At 35.9% G+C, this 22,788-nt stretch overlaps 1 protein-coding gene and 1 pseudogene across 3 annotated transcripts in view; one reads left to right on the plus strand and one right to left on the minus strand.

Annotated features, from left to right (window-relative positions):
* The window catches only part of GRM5 (glutamate metabotropic receptor 5), a 512,152-nt gene that overhangs the window by 50,251 nt on the left and 439,113 nt on the right, over window positions 1-22,788 (plus strand). The gene's annotated exons all lie outside the window — the stretch shown is intronic.
* LOC122201574 lies at window positions 19,223-19,387 on the minus strand (annotated as a pseudogene).

The raw sequence follows: 22,788 nt of genomic DNA on the forward strand, positions 1-22,788 counted from the left end.
TCATTTTTACTGTTGAATTTTGAGCATTATTTATATATTCTAGACAGTATTCCTTTGTTGCTTATTTGGTTTACAAATATTTTCTCCCACGCTGTAGCTTGTTTTGTTTCATTTTAACCTGCTTGTTATGGTCCTGTGCAGAACACAGTTTTTAATTTTGATGAAGTCCCATTTATCATAGTCTCCTTTTATAAATCCTGCTTTCCATGTCAATTTTAAGAACTGTTTGCCTGGCCCTAAGTTATGAATACTGCTTCCTATATTCTCCTAAAACTTTTATAATTTTATAAAGTCTGTGATCCATTTTGAATTATTATTATTATTATTAGTAGTAGTATTTTTTGTATAAGGTATGAGTTTAGATGGAAGTTCTTTTTTTGGCCTATGCATGGTGCCTTACATCTGCATCATTTGTTGAAGAGGCTCTGTTTTCTCCATTGAATTACTTCACTCCTTTCTCAAAAATCACTTGGCATATTTACATATTTGTATGGGTTTATTTTTGAGTTCTCTGTTCTTTTCTATTGATTTATGCATCTATCCTTCCCCCAGCATCAGATATTGTAGGTTACTGTAACGATCTACTAGATCTTGAAACCAAGTAGACCGACCTTATTTTTTTCCTCCAAAATTGTTTTAGCTTTTCTAGTTCCTTTACCTTTAGATAAAACTTTTATTTTACTTATTTATTTTTTAAATTTGTTCATTTATTTTGAGAGACAGAGAAATAAGGAGGGGAGGGGAGAGAGAGAGAGGAGGACAGAGGATCTGAAGTGGGCTCTGTGCTGACAGCAGGGAGCCCGATGAAGGGCTCAAACTCACAGACTTGTGAGATCATTACCTGAGTGGAAGTCAGATGCTTAACTGACAGAGCCACCCTGGTGCCCTGATGAAAATTTTAGAACTATCTTAGTTTATATCTACAAAAAAAGCTGTACATGTTTTGTTAGATTTATACCTAAATATTTCATTTTCTTGAATGATGGTACATGGTACATAGAGTTTCTACTTTTTGTATCCACATGTTTATTGCTCATATATAGAAATACAATTAATTTTTATATGCTTGTCTCATATTCTCCAGCCTTGCTAAACTCACTTGCTAGGTTAGGAGTTGTTTTGTAGATTTCTTGAGATTTTTCTGTTTAGACAGTAAGGTCCTCCACAAATAGGGATAGCTTTATTCCTCCCTGCCCCCTTTTTTTTTTTTAACATCTTTATACCTTTTATTGCCTATTGCACTGGTTAGAACATCTAGCTCTGTTTTGAATAAAAATGGGAAGATCAGGCATCTTTGATTTGTTCTCAAACTTAGAAGAAAGCATTCATTCTTTCACAATTAAGTTTGACTTTAGCTGTTAATTTTTGCAGATGTTCTTTATCAAGATAAGGAAGTTCCACTGTGTTCCTGTATTCCAGAGAGGGTTTTTTTCTTTTTAATGAATTGATGTTGAATTTTTCCAAATGATTTTTCTACATTGATTGATATGATCACATGAGTACATATGGTGTGTTACAGTGATGATTTTCAAATATTGTACCAGCCTTGCACCCCTGGAATAAACACCGCTTTGGTCTTGGCATATAATTCCTTCTATATATTGCTGAATTCTGTATGCTAATATTTTGTTAAAATAGTTTGTGCGTATATTCAGGGGGAATATTTGTCTTTAGTGTGTTTCTTTTTCTTTTTCTTTCTTTTTTTTGTGCTAGTTTTGATATCAGGGGAATACTTTCTCTGGTTTGAGTATCACAGGTATATTAGCTTCATAAAGGAAATTGAGAAGTGTTACCTCCTTTTTTCTGGAAGAGATTGTGCAGAATATGTCTTATTATTCTGTAAATATTTGGTAGAATTCTCCAGTGACACCATCCAGAGCTGGAGTTGTTTTTATTTTTCCAGAATATAAATTATGAGTTTAATATCTTTAATAGTTACAGGCATTAAAATTCAAATTATCTGTTTCTAATGGGTAAGTTGTGGTTGTGCTTTTCAAGGAATTGATTCATTTCATCCAAGTTGTTAAATTTATGTTTGTAAGGTTGTTCATAGTATTCATTTATTATCCTTTTGATGTTTTGAGAGCCTGTGTTGATATCCCACATTTCACTTGTGATATTGATAATTTGTGTCACCTCTCTTTTCTTTCAGTTTTCTTAAAGGTTGGTCAATTTTGTCAATTTTTAAAAAAGATCTTGTTCTTTGTTGCATTGATTTCCTTGATTTTCTATTTTCAATTTCATTGATTTCTGTTACTATCTTTATTATTTTTTTTTCCTTCTGCTTGCTTTGGGTTTAGTTTGCACTTGTTTTTATTCTTAAGGCGGATTTATTTTACGTTTATTTTTAGTCTTATTTTTATTGATTTGAGACTTCTCTGTTTTACTCATGCAAAAACATTTAAGTGCTATAAATTTCTCAGCTGTGTTTAGTTGTGTTACACAAATTTTGATATATTTTCAATTCAATTCAGTTTCATATATTTTTTAAAATTTTCTTGAGACTTCCCCTTTGACCATGGATCATTAAGATGTATATTGTTTAATGTCTAAGTATTTGGAGAGTTTCCTGTTATCTTTCTATTAGTGATTCTGTCTTAATTCCATTGTAGTCACACAGTACACTGTTTATGACTTCAAATCCTTTAAATTTGTGGAGCCTTGTTTTGTGGAGCCTTGTTTTAAGAATAAGGTCTATCTTGGTATATTTTCCAAAGGCACTGAAAAAAGAAAAGTTTATTCTGCTGTTGTTGAGTGGAATGTTCTATAAATGTTCTTGATGAGGTTGAATGGTTCTGGATCCTTACTGCTTTTCTGCCTGGTTATCCTATAAAATGTTGAGAAGGGTGTTGAAGTCTCTCACTAAAGTTGTGGATTTGTTAATTTCTCCTCTCAATTCTGTCAGTTCTTTTTTCACAAAATTAGCAGCTTTATTGTTTGTCGCATACATATTTATGATTGGATTGCCTTTTTAATCATTGCATATAATGTCCTGCTCTATTTCTGGTAATTTTCTTTGCTTTGAAGTCTGCTTCATCTGACATTAATAGAGCCACTACTGTTTTGTTGTTGTTGTTGTTGTTGTTGTTGTTGTTGTTGATTATGGTTTGCATAATACATCTTTCCCATTATTTTTTTTAACCTATAACCTGCCTATATCATTATATTTAGAGTTTCTTATGGATAGTATATCATGGGTTATATTATTTTAATCTACTCTGTCAATCTCTTTTAGTTGGTGTATTTAGATCATTTCAGTGTAAGATTGCTATATTATGGTTAAAGTTTCCATTTTATTTTTGATTTCTGATAATTTTCTGGTTTTGGTTTCTCTGGGCTTTTTTTCTACCTTCCTGTTGGATTACTTGAATACTCTGAAAGTTAATTTTGATGTATTTATAGTGTTTTCGAATGCATCTGTTTGAATAGCTTTTATAGTGGTTGTCCTAGGCATTACATTAGATACACATAGTATATCACAGTCTATGATGTTATTTTTTAAGTTCAAGTGAAGTGCAGAAAATGTACCTATATTCATATGCTTTTCCCATTCCCTGATTGTAATTACCTTAAATATTTCTCTTACATTCATTTAGAACCATATCAGATAGTGTTATAAATTTTCTTCAACTGTCATACATAATTTAGGAAACTGTAGAGAAGAGAAATGTAATTCATTTACTCATATTTCATTTTTTCTACTCTTATTTCTTCCTTTCTGATGTTCCAAGGTTCCTTCTTTTGCTGTTTCTTTCTGTTTAGAGAACGTACTCTAGATGGTCTTTTGATGTAGATTTTTGATACTACATTTTCCTTGTTTTACTTCATTTGAAAATGTCTTATTGCCCCTTCATTTCTGAAGAATGTTTTTGCTGAATATAGGTTTTCAGTTCAGTGTTCTTTTCTTGCAGCCTTTGAAAAATATTTTGTTACTTCTTTCTGTCCTCCTTGGTTTCTGATAAGAAATTTCCTGCCAATTCAAATTCTTTTTTTCTTCAAAGGCAAGGTGCCCTTACTGTCTAATTGCTTTTAAGAGTTTTTGTCTTTACTTTTCAGAAGTTTAACTATAATGTGTTTTGGTGTGGATTTTATTGGGTTTATAATGTTTGGAGTTTACCCAACTTCTTGAATCTGTAGGCTTATGTCTCTTACCAAATTTAGGAAGTTTTCAACCATTATTTGTTTCAATACCTTCTCTGCTCTATCTTCTTTCTTTTCTCTTTCCAGGACTCCAATGACATGATAGTTATGTTTTTGTTATAATCTCTGAGATCCCTGAGGCTCTTTTCTTTTTTAATCCATTTTCTCTTATTTAGATTCAGTAATTTCTATTTTTTTTTCACTGATTCTTCTGCCCCCTGCATTCTGTTGATGAGCCCATCCATTAAGGGTTTTTTGTTATGCTTTGTTTTTCAGTTACTGTATTTTTTTTTTTTTTGGTTAGTATATTTTTACATTTTCATTTAGTTCTTTATATCTTTCATTTCTTTGATGAGACTCCTATTTTTTCATTATTTTAACTGATTTTCATAATTTCTTATCGAAACATTTTAAGATAACTATTTTTTACAATTATTTTTTTATTTGAATATAGTTGACATACAATGATATTTTAGTTTCAGGTGTATACCATGATGATCTGACAAGTTTATCTATTATGCTGTGTTCACCACAAGTGTAGCTACCATCTACACCCACACATCACTGTTGGGATATCATTGACTATATTCCTTATGCTGTGCCTTCTACTTCGTGACTTATTCATTCCATAACATGCTGGTATCCCCCATGCTTCTTCACTCATTTTACGTATCTTCCCTCCTTCTGACCCTCTTTCAGATGACTACTTTAAAATATATGTTAATATCTCAGTCATGTTGTTCCTGCATCTACTGATTGTCTTTTTTCATTCAATCTGAGATCTTCCTGTTTCATGGGATGAGTGTGTCAGTGATTTTCTGTTGAAACCTGAATATTTGGGGCATTATGAGAATTTAGATCTTATTGAGATCTTCTGTTTTAACTAGTTTACTTTGACATTGCTCTAGCAGGGGAAAGATGGGGTGTTACTTGTTACTGTCAGGTAGGTCAGAATTCCAAGTTCCCCATTTGGTCTCCATTGATGCCCAAGGTGCGAGTGCTTTTCATTACTGCTGGGCAAGATTAGGACTTACAGGTCCAAATAAGGCCTCCCACTGACATCACTGGAGGTGGGGAGGAGGCAGTACTTTCATTACCACTCCATAGTGTTGGAAGTTCTGACTGTCTGGGAGGCCTCTCTGGTGCCAACCTATCAAGGAGGGTCATGGTCCCTCAGTATTGCCAGGTGAGAGTAGAGATTTAGACTCTGCACAAGGTTTTCACTAATGAGGGTGTTGCTTTCTTAATACTGCCTGGCAGTTATTAGGATCCTGGCTTCTTACATCTTATTTCTTCATCCCTAACACTACCATGATAGGGGGATAAGGTAACTCATTATAGTTTGGCAAGCATATTGTAATACCATTGACTATATTCATCTTTCATTATTTTTTGATGCTAGAATAGTCTCTGGAATATATTAGCTGCTCAGAAAATGGTAACTGAATAATCTGAATTCCTTCTTCTCTGATTAGATGGGTCCTGTCTCTGGCCTGTGATTGCAGGTATTTGCCCTGGTTCAGCTTGTGTGCTTGGCCTCTTTTAAAACATTTATTCTCAGAGTGATCTTACCCATTTTGATGCCTCCCAAGTGTTCATCACCAGCTGCTTTCCTATTTATAGCTTTCACTTATAAGATACATATATTATGACAACATGGATGAATCTAGAGGACAGAATGCTAAGTCACAGAAGGACAAATACTTTATAATTCCACTTATGTGAGGTATTTAAAATAGCCAAACTCATGGAATAAAAGAGTGTAATAGTGGTTGCCATGGGCAAAGGGGTGGTGGGGGAAATGAGGAGTTGTTCAATGGGTCTAAAGTTTCAGTTCTACTAAATGAATACATTCTAGATATCTGTATAACATCTGTTAAGAAGGTATGTTGTATTTTGTGTTCTTATCACAATAAACAAACAAACAAAACCAAAAAATAAAGAGTCAAAAGGAAATTCTGGGAGGTATTGACATATCTGTTACTTTGATCACTGGTTTTGCATAAGACCAAACTCATCAAATTATATACACTAAAAAGTATGGTTATCAGTTATATATCAGTTATACCTAAATAAAGCCATTAAAAGGACAAATACATTAGGTTTGTATCATCATCCCCAAATCTGCACATCTAAAACCTAACCAACTATCTCTTTATTAAAATAACATTTTTCTTTTCCTGATTCCAACTATAATGTCAGAGATACCACTCTCATCCCTCTCTTTAAGACTTGACATACTTAATTCTGCTCTCTTCCTCACCCTTCATATATCATTACCTACCAAGTCTTGCCAAATCTTTCTTCATGATGCTTTGTCATCTTTGTTTCCCTTTACATTCTCCTTCTGTCAGTCAATGTAACCCAGGTTAACAGTGTAGAAATATCAAAGTATTTTGCTCCTGGAATGCTGTAATTAACTAAATTTGCCATATGCATTTTATAAACACAACATTTTTCATTTGATTTTCCTCATAATAATTGTTTAATAATTTGCTGTTACCAACAAGATTAAGTATAATATGCTTTAACTTGGAATTCTGGGGTCTTGTAAGTCTCATTCCAATGCATCCTTCCTTCTCTATGATACTTATTGGGCAAATATATTTCCTATAATGGAAAGAGTTCAGGAGATAGTCAATTTGAGTTTTAAATACAGCTCTGCCACTTACTGGACACTGGACAAGTGACCTTATTTGGTGACTTTTTTATGTATCAAATCAAGGTCTATAACTAGAAAATCCCTAAGGCTAATTTTAGATATATTCTAAAATAATATAAAAATACTATATTCTTCACCTACTGTATTTACTCCTTTCCCTCTAGAAAACCACATTTCTTTGTCATATTTGAATATAAAATTTGCTGTTATTTCTCCTACCCAGTGGATATGCTAGGTGAGGTCTGTTAGTGGGTTGTAAAAACAACTCAGTAAACAGAAAGTGAATTAAAAAAAAGTTTTTAAATATTTATTTATTTTTGAGAGAGAGAGAGAGAACACAGGGGAGGGGCAGAGAGAAAGGGAGACACAGAATCTGAAGCAGGCTCCAGGCTCAGAGCTGTCAACACAGAGCCTGATGTGGGGCTCAAACTCACAAACTGTGAGATCATGACCTGAGCCGAAGTCAGATGCTTAACCAATTGAGCCACCCAGGTGTCCCAAAAAGTGAATTTTTAAATAAACTAAAAAGTATATAAAACAATAGTGTAGAAATATCAAAGTACATTAAATGCATTAAAAATAAGTGTACTTCATGACTTTTTGTTCTAAATACACACACACACACACACACACACACACACACTGGACATGATATAAAATGTTTCTTACCACAAGTCAGTAAAGTTACAAGTACAGCTTTAAGCCATACACCTCACATTCATAAATGCAATATTTGAATCATAGCAACTCTGTAGGACAGTTTTATAGGTGGTGCCAATGACTCTTCCTCCTACTGTCCTGTGATTCCAGCTCAGTAGTGTTGGTTTTCTTCAACCTGGCCCTGACTCTTAATTTCAGACATAGCTTTAATATCTGTCTGTGGAAACCTTTGGTTTGATACTATGTGTAATTCTTTCCTGCTTCTAGCATCATAACTTCATTTTTGACATCCCACATATCTCAGTATAGCTCCTGTCCTGATACAGGCCCCATGATGTCTCAGATACTCACCAGATAGCTTCAAATGGACAAAGTACAGCAGGAGAGAAGAGACAGGAGGAGAATTCAGATTTTAAAAAATTAGGTAGATGTTTCCTTTTGTTATTTTTGTCTTTAAGAACAAAAGCAAATGGAGAGTTACCACCTATTTATGGCATTTTGAATCTGTTACTGTTCAGATTTGTTAAGTAATTAATTCTAGTCATGCATGGTGTTCATGCATACGTGTCTGTGTGTGTTTGTGTGTGGTAAGTGTGCATTGTTTCAACCTGAATTATCTTGCATGGTTTATGAAGCCCAAATGAACCAAATGCCACCATTTCTTCCCTTCAGACCTTCAGAAGTCCTCTAGAAGTTCATCAGTATTTTTCTTCATGTTTTTGAAGATATTATTTTATTTCAGGTATAGAGATAGCATTTCTCATGAACTTCAGAGACAAAGGCATAGTTGTAATCAAATTTTGTGCCTAGAAAATAGGCCATTTTGTAGTAAAACTATCCCACAGGGTTTGTTAGCTAAAAATTGAGAGATAATTAAAACTTCCCTGAAAAATGTGAAGCTATAAGGTCTCACATGAGTATGTATTTGTTTTGATTAACAACTAAATATCATTGTCTTTCTGTTCCTATGACGGCTTTAAAATTTATTGCTTTAGCTTTTTTCTGTCTTTTGTTTTAAAGATCATATCTAGGGTAGATGTCAATCACTGAAAACTCTCTGAATGAAGAATTCAGAAGAAAGCAATCATATGGTTCCTCCCTAGTCTATGCCCATGGCTCCAGCTTATGCTCACTCATTGCACATTTATATATATGTTTTATCATTTGACATTTCCAGATCTGGGGCTTGCTGGATGCCCTTCCCATATTTGATACAACTTATACACTGTTTGTCAATCATGTTATCATGAAATGAAAACTTGCATTTAGAAAATGCCAAAGGAGGGGCTCCTGGGTAGCTCAGTCGGTTGAGCGACTGACTTCAGCTCATGTCATGATCTCAAAGTTTGTGAGTTTGAGCCCCACGTCAGGCTCTGTGCTGACAGCTGGGAGCCTGGAGCCTGCTTCAGATTCTAGGTCTCCATCTCTCTCTGCCCCTCCCCCACTCATGCTCTGTCTCTGTTTCAGAAATAAACATTAAAAAATTAAAAAAAAAAAAAGAAAATGCCAAAGGATTTGCACCCTGGAGATCTCAATAGCTCAGCAGACATCATAGTTATTAATCAAGCCCATCTGGAGGGTTTCTCATTGTCTTTGCCCGGGGCCATGTACTGCATCATTAATGCATTAAACATCTTTCATAACATGTAGCTGCTACACCTCTTCTGCACTTTGCATTATATACCTCCCTGGCCTTATTTTTAAGTCATATGTTTACATATGACTTTGTTCTGCCCAACTATCTCTTAGTGGTTCTCCTGTTTCATGTCTATTCACACGTGGGTGCTAATTGTTTCCTATTTTCTCTGTTTGAAGGCCTCCTGTTCTACTCTTACCCCCAAATCTCTCCATGTTTTTTTAAATTAAATCTTGGTTATAGTGTCATCATTTCTCTGGGAATTGTTTTTACTACCCTCATACATGCAGGGTTTTTAGTTTTTTTTGTTTTTGTTTTATTTATTTTTGAGAGAGCAGAGGGGAAGAGGGCAGAGAGAGAAGGGGACAGAGGATCCAAAGTGGGCTCAATGCTGACAGCAATGAACCTGATGTGGGGCTCGCACTCATGAACTGTGAGATCGTGAGCTGAGCCAAAGTCAGATGCTCAACCACCTGAGTCACCCTGGCACCCCATCATACATACAGTTTTTAAAGGTTAGGTGCTCCACAGCTAGACAGGACATATTTTGTTCATTTCTGTATCTCTCTCTAGTCTGGCAAATTATAGAAAATAAACATCCTTTAAATGATTTAATTTGGATAATAATTGCAAAAATGAGTGAAAAGATAGGTGAATATTCTGAGTATAACATAAGAGGTAAGTTATTGGTAAAGCATTTCCTAAGATAATTAAGATAACTTAAGTCTTATCTCATTGAAACCAGGGAGCTCTGTGGATCTAGTCAAACCCTACCTCTCTGGTCCTTGGATTTTGATCCCATGGAATCAAATGCACACTTGAGACGATGGTTTAGTAAACAAAACCTTGTGATGTGAAGTAAATTCAAATCCTCATCCTAATCAAATCCAGAAACTCATGGCACAGTGACTAGTCTTTTAATTTTTTTTTTACATTTATTTATTTTTGAGAGAGAGAAAGCACAAGTGGGGGAGGAGCAGAGAGAGAAGGAAACACAGAATCTGAAGCAGGCTCCTGGCTCTGAGCTGTCAGCACAGAGCCTGACATGGGGCTTGAACACACAAACCGTGAGATCATGACCCGAGCTGAAGTTGGACGCTTAACCGACTGAGCCACCCAGGCGCCCCACGGTGACTAGTCTTTTTTTTTTTTTTTTTTAATTTTTTTTAACGTTTATTTATTTTTGAGACAGAGAGAGACAGAGCATGAACAGGGGAGGGGCAGAGAGAGAGAGGGAGACACATAATCAGAAGCAGGCTCCAGGCTCTGAGCCATCAGCCCAGAGCCCTACACGGGGCTCGAACTTACAGACCGTGAGATTGTGACCTGAGCTGAAGTCGGATGCTTAACTCACTGAGCCACCCAGGCGCCCCTGTGACTAGTCTTCATAAAAGAATAAGTGTTGACTCAGTGAAATACATTTGGAGAACCTTGCATCAGCATTCTATACTGATAAAGGCCCAAGGACAACAAACCAAGGGCCAGAGATAAGTTTGGATGGGAGGCAGGAGCTAAAGGACAGAGTACCTTGTATGCCTAGATAAAATGCTTAATATTTGACTGGAAGCAATGGGTAGGGGACAATTTTTAACCAAACATTTTTGTTAAACTCTTTATTTGGGAATAATTTTAGATTTGCAGTGAAGTTGCAAAGATAAAACAGATGGTTCTCAGATACCCTTCACTCAGCCTCCTCTAACGTTAACATGTCACATATTCCTGGTACATTTGTCAGGAGTAAGAAATTAACTTTGGCTTAATATCATTAACTAGAGTCTTTATATGGATCTCGCCAGTTTTTCCACTAATTGCTCTTTTTCTGTTCCAGGATCCAACTCAGGATATTATGTTGTGTTTAGTAGTGTTGTTACCTCCAGTCTTTAATAGTTTTTCAATATTTCCTTGTTTTTCATGGCCTTGCCATAGTTTTGAAGAGTATTACTTACTCATTAACTTTAAAAATTAAACTATTTTGGCATAAATGTAAATTCACATGCAGTTAAAAAAAATACAAACAAAACCCCTGTACCTTTTTTACCCAGTTTCTGCTAATGGTAATATTGTGCAGAACTATAGTGCAGGTGCTATCAGGATATTGGCATTGATATAGTCAAGAAGCAAGAGTTCAGTTATCGGGATCCCTCACGTTGCCCTTTTATAACCACATCCACTTTCCCTTCCTTTCTCTCCCTTGACTCTTGTCAACTACCAATCTGTTGTCCATTTCTATAATTTTATCCTTTCAATAATGTCATGTAAATGGAACCATACGGGGCACGAGGGTGGCTCAGTCAGTTAAGCATCCAACTTGGTTTCAGCTCAGATCATGATTTCATGGTGTGTGAGTTCAAGCCCATGTCAGGCTCTGTGCTGATGGTGCGGAGCCTGCTTGGAATTCAGTCTCTCTCTCTCTCTCTCTCTCTCTCTCTCTCTCTCATTCTCTCTTGCTCTCTCTCCCCCTCCTGCATATCCTCTCAAAATAAATAGATAAACTCAAAGAAACAATAATATATATATATATATATATATATATATATATATATATATATATATGACTTGGGAGATTGATTGTTTTTTCATTCAGCAAAATACCCTGGAGATTTATATAACTTACATATATCAGGTGTTTGTTCCTTTTTGTTGCCCAGTAATATTCCATGGTATAGATATACCACTTTATTTAAATATTCGACCATTGAAGGACATCTTTTTATACTTATGATTAAAATGACTATTGGGGCGCCTGGTGGCTCAGTCGGTTAAGTGTCTAACTTTGGCTCAGGTCATGATTTCGCCGTTCGTGAGTTCAAGCCCCACATCAGGCTCTGTGCTGACAGCTCAGAGACTGAAGTCTTCTTGGGATTCTATGTCTCCCTCTCTCTCTGTCCCTCCCCTACTTGCACTCTGTCTCTCTATCTCCTTCAAAATAAATAAACACTAAAATATTAAAAAAAAATGGCTATGAAGATTTGTGTACACATTTTTCTGTGAACATGAGTTTTCATTTTCTAGGATAAAGGCCTAGTGGAGTTGCTGGGTTGTATAGTAGTGGAATATTTATTTTTATATAAATTGACAAACTGTTTCCAGAGTATATAGATAATTTTAAATTTCCACCAGCAATGTATGAATTATTGGCGTTGTCGTTTTTTATTTTAGATATCCTGATAGTCATGTAGTGGTAACTCATTATGGTTTTAATTTTTTTTTTTAACGTTTATTTATTTTTGAGACAGAGAGAGACAGAGCATGAACAGGGGAGGGGCAGAGAGAGAGGGAGACACAGAATCTGAAACAGGCTCCAGGCTCTGAGCAGTCAGCACAGAGCCCGACGCGGGGCTCGAACTCACATACCGTGAGATCGTGACCTGAGCTGAAGTCAGACGCTTAACCGACTGAGCCACCCAGGCGCCCCTCATTATGGTTTTAAATTGCATTCCCCTGTTAGCTTATGGTATTGACCATCTCCTCATCTGCACATACGTTTCAGTGAAATATTTCTTTGTATCTTTTGCCTCTTTTCTAATTGAAGAATTATTATTATTATTATTATTATTATTATTATTGTTATTTTAATGCTGAGTTTTGAAAGTCCTTTCAGATATGGTTTGCAAATACTTTCTCCCAGTCTGTAGATTGTCTTTTTATTTCCTTCACATGGACTTTCACAAAGCAAAAGCTTTTAATTTTGATTCAGTCTTTTTTTCCAGTTTTCATTTTATGGATTATGCTTTTGTTGTTAAGACTAAGAAGTATTTGCCCAGCCCTAGATACTAAAGATGTTCTTTTATGTTTTTGTTTTTTCCTAAAGGGTTTATAGTTTTATGATGCTATTGAATCTGTTTTGTATATTAGGTAGAGCATCATTTCTAGTCCTATGGATATCTACTTCCTCTAACATCATTTCTTGAAAAAGCCATCCTTCCTCCATTGTGTTGTTTTTGCACTTTTGTCAAAACTTGTTGAGCATATTTGTGTGAATCCATTTCTGAGGTTTCTGTTCCACTGATCTTTTTGTCTATCCTTCCTCCAATACCACTCTGTTATGATTATTTTAGGTAACTAAACCTTACTATACTTAGCCATAGATTTTTAAAGACATACATAAAGCAAAAACTATCTTAATTTTCTTTTTGTATTCCATATTACGGATCTAAACGAAAGCAAATGATTTTTACTAACTATAAATCTGGAAGTGAGAATGAGGTATCATGGAAAGAGTTCTGGACATAAATCCAGGTCCAGTTTCTGGCTTTCTTATTTCCTTGCTTGTGATTTTCATCATTTCACTTAAACTCTGTGGTCTTTGTTTCCTAAAAACATACCTCACCCAGATGTTGCAAGACTGAAAGAAAGTAAGATAAATTAAGAAAGCAGTTTTCAAACATTTAAAAAAAATATTTATTTATTTTTGAGAGATAGAGAGAGGTAAAGAGAGAGGGAGAGAAAGAGAATCCCAAGCAGGTTCTTCCCTGTCAGTGCAGAGCCTGGCATGGGGCTCCATCTCATAACCCTGAGATCATGACCTAAGCTGAAATCAAGAATCTCATGCTTAACGGACTGAGCCACCCACACACTCCATGATCTCCATGTTTCTTTGCATTCTTAAAAAATATCAGGCCCCCAAAGAGCTTTTGTTTATATGGTTTATATATATTGATATTCTCCACATTAAAAATAAGAGGGCACCTGAGTAGCTCAGTTGGTTAAGCATCTGACTTGGGCTCAGATCATGATCTCACAGTTTGTGAGTTTGAGCCCTGCATTGGGCTCTGTGCTAACATCTCAGAGCCTGGAGCCTGCTTTGGGTTCTGTGTCTCCCTCTCTCTCTGCACTTCCCCTGCTCATGCTCTGTCTCTCTCTGTTTCTCAAAAATAAATAAATGTTAGAAAAAATTTTTAAAAATAAGAACTATTGGAAAATATTTATAATTTAAGACAATAATATAGTAATTATATGTTAAGTAACAATTTTTATGAAAAACAGTTTTCTTTTCCAAAGCAAAAATAATTATTCAAAAGAGTGTTTTTTTTCTTTAAAGTTTATTTATTTTGTGAGAAAGCACAAACAGGGGAGGGGCAAAAAGAGGGAGAGAGAGAATCCCAAGCAGGCTCTGGCCCCATTTGGGGCTCAAACCCACAAACTGTGAGATCATGACCTGAGCTGAAACCAAGAGTTGGCCTCTTAACTGACTGAGCCACCCAGGCACCCCAAGAGTGGGGTTTTTTTGTAAATATCTTTGCGAATTGTTTAAATGTCTGATTTAATAACACAAGACATTTCAATTCTCATAGCTGATTCAGCATTCAGTCTTTTCAATATGTTGTTTTGATTTAAGTATTTGACAAAATTCTAGCATCATGCAGTTAGATAAATGGATATGCCTCATCAATTCCACCATGAAAGTCTACAAGTGGCATCTTGTAAAAGGTTAGATGCATTATAGCATCTGATGAGCATATCAGTGAAAAATTTTCACTCGTTTACAATAAAATAGATTGGCCAATTTTTTTACTTTGAATAAATTTTTTATCCTTTCCTGGTTTTATAATCTGTCTATTGGCCATTTAGAAAATATTGGTTCACTAAGTTATGAAGATCTTCCAAACTTAGACACATTTCATTATATTCTTTCAAGAGATCTCATTTGTTAGTATCACCATTGATCTCATCAATAGTCTTTAAGTATTAAGATACTGTTAAACTCATAGTAGTGGATAAAGTTTTCCAAAATTCTTTCTTTTTTTTCTTTTAGTCTCAAGTTTTATCATTGGCATAAACTACGGTTAGTTTTATTTGAAATGATGGAGTCACTTCATTAAATTTGGAGAAAAATCAGCTAAATATCCAGTCTCTCACCACCATTTGTATGTTAGTCTTTCTTTCCAAGAAAGTTGCACTTGGCTAGTTCATCTTATAATTCATTCTCGCAAGTGCTGTTCCTAGAGACACCAGCCTACTTTGGTATGCAGCAAAAGTGCTTCATGAGGACCTGCTATTTTATCATGCAGAACACTATAAGATGTGCATTTTAAAAAAGAGTTGATCTAAGTGAGACTGGAATTCTCTTTTTAATTTTTAAAAAATGTTTATTGTAGTTTTAAGAGGGAGAGAGAATGAGAGTGTGCACATGCTCACTGTGGTAGGGGGAGGGAGAGAGAAAGAAACAGAGGATCTGAAGTGGGCTCTGTGCTGACAGTAGAGAGCCTGATGCAGGGCTTGAACTCACCAACTGCGAGATCAGGACCCGAGCCAAAGTTGCAAGCTTAACTGAACCACCCAGGTGCCTCCCCCCACCCACTTTTTAAAAATTTTCATTGAAAGTGTGTCGTGGTGAAAAAAATTCCAACATTTACAGTTTAGTACTGATGTCAATTCATGTTAAGGGCCCAGCAGTTTCACCAACCATTGTTTTTGCATCATCGGTGCAAGTGTCCATGTAGTAGAAAAAGATAGGCAATGTCTTAGTGATACTATGTAAGTCATTTTGACATTGTGTACCCTCCCAAAGAGGGGTCCATGTCCATTCTGTGAAAACTGCTGAAGTAAAGCATTATATAAACCTGGAACACTCTGTTGGTGGTTGTAGTAGGATTAGGATTTGATTAAGGTAGGATTTGAATTTACTTCATATCAGAAGGTTTTGTTTATTAAACGATTGTCCCGAGTGTACGGTAGGTTCTGCAGGATCAAAATCCAAGGACCGGTGAGGTGTGGGGTGTGACCAAGATTCACAGAGATCTCCTGTTAAAATGAGCTATAGCTTTCATTATTTTAATTTCCTTAGAGAATGGTCTTAGTTTATACTCTGAACATTCGCCTATTGTTTTAACCATTCCCGTATTATGTCCCTATAATTCGCCAGACTGTGAGGGTATAAACAAACAGAATAAGTCCTATCTAGCTGTGGTGGCATCAGGTGGGTCACACCACCTTTCTGGAGTTGTGGGCAGGGGGATAGTCAGAAAAAGAGTCCAGAGAAAATGAAGACTCTGCAACCAGGTCTTGAAGAGTATGGCGAGAGAGAGTGAGGGGTGGAGCGGGGTAGCAGGCCTTCCTGGAGGGTGGCATTCATGACTCTGTGCTAATGCACCAGGGGTCAAAAGCACCCAATGAATGATTAAATTGCATCGAATCAAACGCAATACCAGGATTTAAGTTACAAATAATGCAATTCAAGAATGAATAAAACTTTTAAAATGGCAGTTTAACAACATCTTACATATAAATATAAAATCTCCTTGTCTTGATATTATCAGGTAGGTGTTCTCAGAATTTGAAGACATGAAATGAAGTATTTCTTTGGGATGCTATGCCTTGGAAAATAAAAGTACCTCAAGCCTCTCTGTAGGTTTCCCCACCAGTACTATAATTCAAATGATAGGCTTCCTTTCTCTTGGTGTTTTTAATAAACCAGGAGTTTACGTAGTAAACTGAGTATTACATAGAATCGACACCCTTTAGATTAAAAATATTTTTCTTACAAGTGTAGAGTGAACTTCATTTAGCCAGGTTTTACTTTTTTCACTTATTTGTTTAAATTTAGGGATGTAACTCTTACGGTTAAGAGAATATTGCTAATTAGTTGCATAATATACATATAGTCACCGTACACATAGAAGCTTTAGGTGCTAATTAAGATAAATTGGGAAAACAACTAAGGGGGAATAGAGTTTTACTTGTGTGTGAATTTAAAGTAGGACGAGAATTGCTGGAAGAAAAAATTATAATGAATTAATCTAAAAGTTACTATGCCCACATTGCAAAGACTGTTAGTCTGTTAGTATCATAGCATAATAATGTGCTTAAAAGTGTAAATGTGAGGGACCCCTGGGTGGCTCAGTCGGTTGAGCATCCTACTTCCGATCAGGTCATGATCTTACAGTTTGTGGGTTCTAGCCCCGGATCAGGCTCTGTGCTGACACCTTGCTCAGAGCCTGCCGCCTGCTTCAGATTCTGTGTCTCTTCTCTCTCTGCCCCTCCCCAACTCATCATCTGTCTCTGTCTCTCAAAAATAAATAAATGTTAAACAATTTTTTTAAAAAATGTAAATGTGAATGCCTTGCAAAAGAAAAAGTGAAAAACCAGGGTCTATCATCATTGTGAAGGTTAGCTTAAGTTTTAACTTACTTGGGAAAAGAAAATCAGCAGGGATACATATAGGAGTCTGCCCTTCAGCTGAAGCTAAAACAATGTGGATTAACATAGACTTCTCTACTGTAAATTATTTATTCACTCAACACACATTTAATGAGTACCAACTCTGTTCTAGGCCTTGATATTCAAGGGACAGAACAACAAATAAAGTGCATTCAGTCTGTAGCCTCAGGACCCTTCCCCTATTAACTCATGAATCTTTTCTCTTCCAAATTGCCCCAGAATTATTTAAATGTAAATACTTAAAACTACTTAAAAATCAACTGCACTCATCTAGTCTTTCTCTGTTTTTAAACTCTTTTGCTCACATATATTCAAAAAGAATGTGCTCAGCCACACACACACACACACACACACACACACAAAATCACATGTACACAGAAAAGGTACATGTGTACACACTTGTACATTTTTATGTTGGTATCTAAAATGTTTAGTTATAACTGAACGTTACAAAGGACATGATTTCTGTTCATTGTATGTACATTTTAAAATAAACCATAACATCATTGATTTGAATGTAACCAGTGGAATCTAAAAACTGTGGTGATTTGATACTCAGGATAAGCCATTTAAAAATACAAATGTGGGAGAGGGGCTGGGTGGTTTAGTCAGTTTAAGAATCCAACTTCAGCTCAGGCCATAATCTCATGGTTCATGGGTTTGAGCCCCATATCAGGCTCTGTGCTGACAGCTCAGAGCCTGGAGTCTGCTTCAGGTTCTGTGTCTCCCTTTCTCTCTGACCCTCTCCTGCTCATGCTCTCTCTCTCTCTCTCTCTCAAATATACATAAACATTAAAAAAAATGAATGTTGTAAAATAAATACATAAATAAAATAAAAATACAGACGTGGGGCACCTGAGTGGCTTGGTTGCTTAAATGTCCCTCTCTTGATTTTGGCTCAGGTCATTATCTCACTGTCATGGGATTGAGCCCCACATTGGGCTCCATGCTGGGTGTGGAGCCTGCTTAGAATTCTCTCTCTCCCTTTCTGTCTGCTGCTCCCCTGCTTGCTCTCTCTCTCTCAAAATAAATAAGCTTAAAAAAATGTTACAAATACAAATGCAGCAGAGCCTGGGTGGCTTGGTTAAGTGTCTGACTTCGGCTCAGGTCATGATATCATAGTTTGTGAGATGGAGCCCCGTGCCAGACTCTGTGCTGACAGTTCCAAGCCTGGATCTTGCTTTGGATTCTGTGTCTCCCTCTCTCTCTGCCCCTCTCTTGCTAATACTCTGTCTCTGTCTCTGTATCTGTCTCTATCTCTCTTTCAAAAAATAAACACTAAAAAACAAAATTAAAAAAAATACAAATCCAATTTTCATTAAAAGTCACAAAATTAACATCATTTCCAGTTACTCTTGAATGTGTATTTTCATTCTACTCCCTTCAAAAAACTTTATCCTATATGTTGTTTTTAATCTATTTAATGTTTCTAAAACAAAGAAAAATGCAGATAAATTGTGCATGTATATATGTGTGTACACACACACACACACACACACACATATATACATCTTTCTCCTGTGATTAAAAATTATTTTGGGGGCGCCTGGGTGGCTCAGTCAGTTAAGCGTCCGACTTGGGCTCAGGTCATGATCCCACGGTCCGTGAGTTCGAACCCCACATTCAGCTCTGTGCTGACAGCTCAGAGCCTGGAGCTGCTTCAGATTCTGTGTCTCCCTCTCTCTCTGCCCCTCCCCTGCTGATGCTCTGTCTCTCTCTGTCTCAAAAATAAATAAAACATTAAAAAAAATTTAAAAAAATAAAAAATTATTTTGGATTAAGATATTCTCATAAATATTTTAGCATTAAATTTATCAAAAGATAAAATACTATAGATTATGAAATATAATTGTTGCATATGTAAAATAATTTATTAGAAATGCCAGCTTTTTATAAGCTGGATGAAGCTCTGTTTTTCTATTATTTATAAACCTATGGCTAAATATTATTTAATGTTAAAATTGAGATGTTAGCAAAAGATTTATATATCCCTTTTTTTCCCTGCATTTCAATTTTATAAATGCAAGAGTTATGAAATACTGTTTACATAAATAAAAAGATAGGCTGGAAAAAGTTCTGTTATTCCAATGACACTGCACTTGATCTTAGCCAAAAGGCCGAGAAGCGATGTTATTCCAATGACACTAAATTCTTTGAACTATTTCAGATTATTTTTTTAAAATAAATCACATGATGAACAATGGGAAGTAATTTTAATGGCCAGCTGGTCACCTGATAGAATATCCCTTCAATTTTGAGAGCATTATGGCAAGACCAGTTCGACCCTCCGTGATTCGAGAGGCTTGTGTTGCTTGAACAGACTGGCTGCTCTCAGAATCAGCTAAGCATTCACTACAGAACCCCAGGGCCCTATATTCTCCTTTCACCCGCCTATGGCTCTTGCCACTGTTCATCAGGGTCAGATTATTTAAGAGTTACTAGCAGCATCAGGGATGAACCTCTACAATGCTGAAAAAGAAAATGAATCCTGGGTCTTTGTTAAATGCATTTTTATTAGAACCAGGACACTTTTAGAGAAAGTGGGAATTTAATGAAGGGCTCTGAGACATCCTGTGGTGGTTCTGTGTTGTCCGACACGGGAAGTCTGTGCAGACTTAAAGGTGTATACACCGAAGCTAGGAATCATGCATAGAATCACGGCTCGTCCACTCGCTGGGTTGGTGTCTTGTGACAAGTTGCTTACCCTCTCTGAGCCTCAGTGTCCTCATCAGTAAAGTGAAGGTAATATGTACCTAGTGGAGAATGTGAGGATAACATGGCATAACAGTTCCGAGCACTTTGTACAGTAACTGACCATACAAGGCACCCAGAGAGCACCAGCTGCTCTCTCCCTTCTCTCCAACAGCAACCTCTCAGAGCAGGTTAAGCTGAGGAAGATTGATTTAAGCGAAAGAGAAACTTAACTGCTATAAACAAAAATGTGCAGACTTTTCTGTACAGTGTCAAATAGAGCAGATGATATGCGTAAGGATTTATACATAGAAATAATAAATGCTAGGGTAGTGGCACCTGGGTGGCTCAGTCGGTTGAGCTTCTGACTTTGGCTCAGGTCATGATCTCAAGGTCTGTGAGTTCGAGCCCCGTGTCGGGCTCTGTGAAGACAGCTCAGAGCCTGGAGCCTGCTTCGGATTCTGTGCTCTGTCTCTCTCTCTCTGTCAAAATGAATAAACTTTAAAAAAAAATTTAAAATTAAAAAAAAATGCTAGGGGACATGAAAAGTTCTGTGCAAGATTTCTATGAGATCGGATGCCTTGGTGATGGAGTTATGTTGCTGGTCACGAGAAGGTAATTCTTCTCTCTACCCATCTTTACCAGTGCATTTTGAAGTCAAACAACACCTCCTTCAAATGTGAATACAGAGCCTCAGAGTTTTGAGGGAATCTTACTAATTCCATCTCCATACACAAAATTTTCTTTTACAGCAAGTTACCCTTCCTTAAACTCTGAAGGTGACAAAGTGTGGCAGCTCAAAATAAAATCTTAATCTTGTCGCTTCTCACCTGCAGCGGTCTCTCACTCAGACCAAGTCTCAACCTCTTGCACATGAAAGCACTTCAGATATTCACAACCTTCATATTTGATAGCAAGTAGATAGTGCCCTTGAAATTTAAACTTGTGCATTCTGAGTAGAGCTCAGAAATTTTAAAAATTGAGCCTGTTTTTTAAAGACTTCAGCTATCAATAATTATCATTTAAAGGTGTCATATGTTGAAACCATTTGGGATGAGTCTCCGATCATTTAAAATGTATCTTCATAGACAAAGGGTCTTTTTAACATTTTCCAATTAATCTATTATTTGAAAATGCAGTTTTGCTGGACTCTTATTCTGTGGACACCAAAAATACTATTTCATTCAATCTGTAAGAAAATTAGAACAAACTGAGAGTTTTTGCCCCAATATTGACTAGTTTACTAGAGAAGAAATTATTCATTTACTGTCCTCTTGAGCAGGATTATTAGGGAAAATATGCTAAACCTAGAGGAAAAATCAGCATATCTAAGTATTTTTATTATGTTTATAGGGCGAGTTTAGTGGGAATAAGTCTTTACAAGCAATCTAAAAGAACTTCCATTTTTATTTCGGAAAAATAAAATGTTTTATGTGTTTGAATTTACTGCTAAATTGCACCACTGTAATATAAAAACTTACTCTGGATGCTTAATTCAGCAAACAATTATTGAGCGTTTCTTCTGTGTATAATAGAGTGCTGCTAATAATGGAGAACACAGTGTTGAAAAACAGCATCATCAACTTCCTCACAAATCTATTGTGAGTGAAATTTACATAATAATAGCTATTATTGATTAGTTTTATGCCAAGCCATGTGTTCAGCATTTGGATTTTTAAATGTATTCCTTACAACAACCCCATTTATTAGATATTATTATCTCCATTTATTAGATAAAGAAACAACATCTTTGGAAAATAAGAATCAGGCTAGGAAAGTCCTATAAAACATAGAATTTAAGAAAGGAGGGGAAATAGATTCACAAGACTCCTAAGACTGAAGTACATTTCAACAAGAGTTTAGAGCTTATTCTTCAAGATATTTTGGAGAACTCTGAAATGGAAGCAGTAATAAAACAATAATAAAGTTTAAGGAAACTTTATGTCTTTTTTTAAAAAAAACAGAAAGTTTAGAAATACAAAGTTGTAAGACTTTGTAGGCAAAGCATTTAACAAAATATGGTATCCTAACATCTAAGATGGCAAACTGATGTGGAAGCCACAAGTGGACTGATAACTTGATAACGTTAAGAAACATGCAGATTCTCCAGGGGTTAAGAATTTGGGTTCTGTATTCAGAATCTTAATTGTATTTCCTACTGTACTCAGTTTGTCTGTAAAATTGTCATAGCCTATTGAATAGTTGTAATACATCTGTCCTGGATTTTACTAAGAATCAAAACATGGGAGCTATTATTTTGGATGAAATAATTGACAACAACCTAGAAGTCGTTACCTAGTGGTATACTGCGCCCTCTAATCTCAGCCATGTTCTTCTGGACATTTGTATTATTGATTTGGATACTGGCAGAGATAAAATATTGCTGAAATTTGGAAAGATTCATACCTCTGAGATCTCACTTAAAAATATTAAAGATAATGATAACAATAACAATGAAAGGATAATATATCGTTTGCTGAGTCCCTATTATATGTCAGATACTTCTTATATATTATCTGTAACCATCACAGTAACCTAGAAGGGTTAGCATTATTATTGTCCTTTTACATATGAAGGACTTGAGGCACAGAGAGGTCAAGGAACTGACCTTCAGTTACACAGCCTTAGCAGTCTAGGGGTACAAAGGCAGATCTATCTCACAGAAAAGCTCAAACCCTTCTGTTACATTTTGTTGTCTCTAATGAGATGACATTTCATACAGATAAGTTAAAAATTTATTTTAGGTTAAAACATATTGTGCTTGAATATGAATAGAATAAGGTATCTGTGGTTTTCTAAAGCTCTCATTAAAAAAATCATAAAGACTAGGGCATCTGGG

This window comes from Panthera leo, chromosome D1 (assembly GCF_018350215.1).
Source record: "Panthera leo isolate Ple1 chromosome D1, P.leo_Ple1_pat1.1, whole genome shotgun sequence".
Taxonomy (NCBI): Eukaryota; Metazoa; Chordata; class Mammalia; order Carnivora; family Felidae; genus Panthera; species Panthera leo.